Here is a 4,878-nt window from a genome sequence, read left to right as displayed (position 1 = left end):
AATATTAAAAACAGTAAACAACTAAAAACAAGCAAATCACGGAGAGAAAAGTATAGAGATAAGGGGAATTCCAGGGATGTGCGTTCACTTTTATGGTTATACAAATTCCAAACTACAATACCCTAGCACAGTTAATACTTTGAAAGGACGAGTCACCTAGCTTATGCTCATGCGATACAAACGTTGATTACTAATATTAGGGTTGTCAATCCTAACACGTAACTCCAAAAAGCTCCTAAGACCCTTGAAAAGTCCTCACTCTCAATTAACAGTGCCGTTTTAAAGGAAGCTAACTGTAGTGTCTACTAAGTGGATCTAACTCGCTAGAACTCTGTCACAGTTATGAAACAAGTTGTATTGAATCATACATAATTGTGTCACTCAATTATGAAGCATCATGATTAACTTAGGGAAGAAACAAAGTAAAAACAAAACGGATATTAAATAGAAAACGGAATTGTATAACCAAAGTTGCTACTAACACATCCCTAGAATCCTATGAGTTTAGTTACACATGAGTGAATAAACTAAAAACATAGATTGAAGGGAAAGCAATTTGAACATAAAACTAAAGCAAATAAAACCCGTAGGTTGAATCCTTGTCGTTCTTGATGTTCTTGAAATCCTTCTTCAACTCCTTGCACAATTGAAGTACTCTAGCTTTTGATCTCTATGAATGTGTTCTTGTTGTGTGTCGGAAAAAAAACTTCTCCTTTTGATGAAGCTTGAGGTCCTATTTATAGGGGAAGATTATTCCTCATCATAGAAGGAAAAGATCTTCAAAATTTGGTAAATCTTGGAGCAAATCTAGGGCTGGTCGGATTCGCCGCCTTCCTCCGCGGGCCGCCGCACCTTGGCCGGCGGTCGCCGCGTTGGAGTCCGAGACTCTGACCCTTCGGTGGCGGACCGCCACATGTCCTCCGGCGGTCGCCGGGACGAGACTCTTCTCCTAGCATAAATTCCGAGGCGGACCGCCACATAGCTCTGACCGCCGGGCGCCGCGGTCGCCGTCAACTTTCCAGCGGCGGTCGCTGGTCGCCGTCGACTCCAGATTTCCAGACTATACGTTTTTACTCCCCTTTTCGGCTCAAATATGCACATTTCTCACAAAACACGTCAAAATACCAAAATGTATAGAATATGCAAATAATGGACATGTAGAGTGATTTTGATAACAAAAACGGACCAAATAATGGCCTTAAAACAGTGCAAAATCCGGGCGTATCAGCAGTCCCACTGTCTACCAGGTCCTGTCTCGAAGTGATCAACGTGTGTTATGTGGGTTGATAGACAGTTAAAGTGACAGATATTCGGAACATCAAACTTCACCTCAGAACATCATCCGAGTGCAGAGTTACAGATTCCATTGAACTGCTCTTGGTATTTAGACCACTCCAATCAAAATTGTCGTTAATGTCATATACCTCGAGCACCTTCAACCTAGGAAATGCTGGCCATACTACGTTCCTAACCATATTGTCCCCAGGGTCTACTCCTATTCACTGCACTTGGCTTATTTTGTCTTTGTAAATCTTTTATGACTGTAATGATTAAATGGGGTATGGAAGATCCAACTAATCCCTTCCATCATTTTCTAATTGCATTCATTTTTACCACGAATCCATCAATCAACATATCTTACTTTATTTTTATTAGGTTTGATTCACTTTTAATTATCTGATAAATTCATAATGTTACTGCATCTATCTCTAAAGAATTTGCACTTTGAATTTGACATAAATTTTAATGCAAAATTAGTAAAGTAATAGAGAGCTAAAGAGAAAAAGTAAATAAAGTACTGTTAATGGAGAATGGGTTCGGCCTCATAAAGAGAAAAGAGTTTCAAAATTAGAAGTTGCATATTCTTGTGGGACGAAATTAGAGCATATTCTTATTGGACGGGGGAGTAGTTTTCAAACCTAAAAACTACGTTTTTTCAAGCTGAAGAACATTTACAACATGAGGCCACTCCCTAGCTAGGGGTGGACGATTAGTGTTTATTTATATTATAAGTTAATCTAACTTCCGTTGTGCTACTGCATTGGCAATAGGTTCATTGGTATAGACTTTGAGAGGTGTTTAAGTGTAGAGTCATGTAAATTTGCATCATTATAAAATGCATAATCTTGTTTATTGAATAATTCCAAGTTATCCGATTTATTTAAATTGTGTGACTTTCAACTTTTATCTTGTTATTTGATTGTTAGTAAGGTTTAGGGGTGTCGAAACAGGCACCCACGAGTATCTGCACCTGAGAAGTCAGGTATAACATATAAGAATGACTCAACACATAAATATGCAATGTATCGCTAGCAAATAAGAAGGAACCAAGATTGCCAAGCTCTCACAACAGAACATGTATAACTAATAAGATTTTTTTCCCAACGCCTTCATACTCAAAATAGGCCGTGTTTAAGTTATAATCATTCCCAAACGCCTAACACGTGATGATGCGAAATTAGGTGACCACATCATGGGATGGACCTGTCGAAGAACCCAGGTTAACCTCGGACTCAGTCCAGGACTAGCAAAGCAAAGAAGCCTTGAACATTTTCATCTTCGTTCTCCTCCCTTTTATGGATATCATCCCTTCAGTATTTTAATGCACCAGTGTCACTCGTCATCCAAAGTTTATGTGACTAAAACTAGACACGAGTTGTATGTTAGTCCTGTAGTGCACACTGTCTGTGTGTCATACTCTAGACCAGAACTTTTTCCTATTTTCTTGTCATTACTTGCTTCTTTGTCCCCAATTAATCGAAAATAGGACCTTCCCTCGAAGATGCACGTGGCATTAAGCTTCTGTGTAATCTAGGTAAATGTCGTGTACTTTCGACTCCAGAAAATTTATATAAATTCCACATTGATTACCCAAATTCCACATCGATTACTCAATCGACGTGTAATTTCGACCGTCCCGTCAATATTTTGATTGTCAAATTGTTTTATAAGACATTTTATTTTCAAAATAAAACAATGGATACGAAATGATAATTACATAAACAGTGGAGTATTTTCGGATAAATGCCTCAAACAATTGAATAAAATTGACCCTTTGCCCATTAATTTAGTTAGCATATATACAAATATACTTCCTCCATCCCATAATAGATGATATATTCAGGAAATGACACGTGATTTTAAGAGATGTTATTTTGTTTGTTAAGTGGAAAGAGAAAATAATATAATTATATTAATGTGATCGATATTTTTTTTTTCAAAAATAGAAATGTGACATCTTTTGGGACAAACTAAAAAGAAAGTATGACATCTATATTATGAGATGAAGGGAATACATAAATGTAAATTACTACTCCCTCCGTTCCATATTAATAGGGTCATTTTGTCATTTTGGAAAGTTCCATAGGAATAGAGTCATTTCCTTTTTTAGTAAAAGTCAACACATTTTTCCACACCTACTTTACTCTCTCTTACTTTTTTCTCTGTTCATCTTTCTACCTTTTTCATTTTCCACTTTATTTTCCCTTTACTTAACTCACTTAACACAATTTTTTTAATCTCCGTGCTGAAAAAAAACGTCTCCATTACTATGGAACGAGTACTTCCTTAGTCCACGAAAATTAGTTCCGTTGGTCTGTCCACTAAAATTACTCTAAGTTCTATTTATGAAAAATTTCTTACCATTTTTTCTTTTATTCTCTCATACTTTACTCACATTTTCTCTTTCTCTTTCTCTCTCATATACTTTACCATTCATACACGAAAACTAATATCGTCCACAAATAAGATTATTTTTCATAGAGAAAATGATTATAAAAAAAGAATTAGAAAAAATATAAATGAACTTCATGAAAGTAAAGTAAGCGATGTGGGATTAAAGAGCGAGTGAAGTTAATGAATAAAGTAGACGATAAAATACAAATCAGTTGGTACTACGCTTGCGCCTTTTTACCTCCATTGAATTGGTAGAGATTAAAGCAATAATTGATCACTTTTAAGGAAAAGATTAAAGAAAAAGGTTAATGCATAATTTAGGTGATGGTGAATTAGTGATACGATACGAACCGGACCGGACCCGCCAGCATGTTGGGCCGCCGCGAAACGCCGAAATCGGCCGGTCGAACCGGTCTATCTGGGAATTGAAAATCGGTTTTCTTCATTGTTTAAATTTTTTATAAAATAAGTGCTTTTGGTGAGGGTCGAACTCATGACCTCTTGGTCTCTTGACCAAGACCATTACCACTCCACCACAAGCATTTCTTATTAATAACATGAACATTAGCTATTATTATATTAAAATAATTTTTTTTATTTACTCAAACTCATCATTCAAGTTTAAATTTATATTCTAGTGAGTAAGTATTAATATGATAATATATATCCAAAATTCACTCTTTTTTTACTAAAATTAACTACTATTATTTGTATAATATAGGTACTTATGTAAATATAAGTAGTTATACCTAAGGTTTATAATAAATTATTTACTATATAGTATATTTTCATCAAAACTATTTAATAATTCATATTTATTTATATATTTTTTCATATAATTTTTTTGAATTATTATGAATTATCTTTTTCTATATTTAAAATATTAAAAAAATTATCTACACTAACTTGTAATTTGTACATTTAATTATATTTATTGATAAAAAATTTATCATTCATTTAAATTGAATATATTTTATATATTATATAATTTATAATAGTAAAATGGTTCGACCAGTGATTGAACCGGTCAGACCGATTGAACCATTAGTCTCGCTGATTCATTGGCTTGTCCAGTTTTTAAAACATTAATTCGAACCTTTGATTTAGAGTAATAAAATTTGAAAGGTGACTGTGAGGAATCTCTGTAATAATTTTATTATTTAAAGACTTTATTTTATTGAAGTTTGAACCTTTTGAAGAAGG

Source organism: Salvia hispanica, chromosome 3, assembly GCF_023119035.1.
Source record: "Salvia hispanica cultivar TCC Black 2014 chromosome 3, UniMelb_Shisp_WGS_1.0, whole genome shotgun sequence".
Classification (NCBI taxonomy): domain Eukaryota; kingdom Viridiplantae; phylum Streptophyta; class Magnoliopsida; order Lamiales; family Lamiaceae; genus Salvia; species Salvia hispanica.
Note: the sequence above shows the minus strand (reverse complement) of the source record.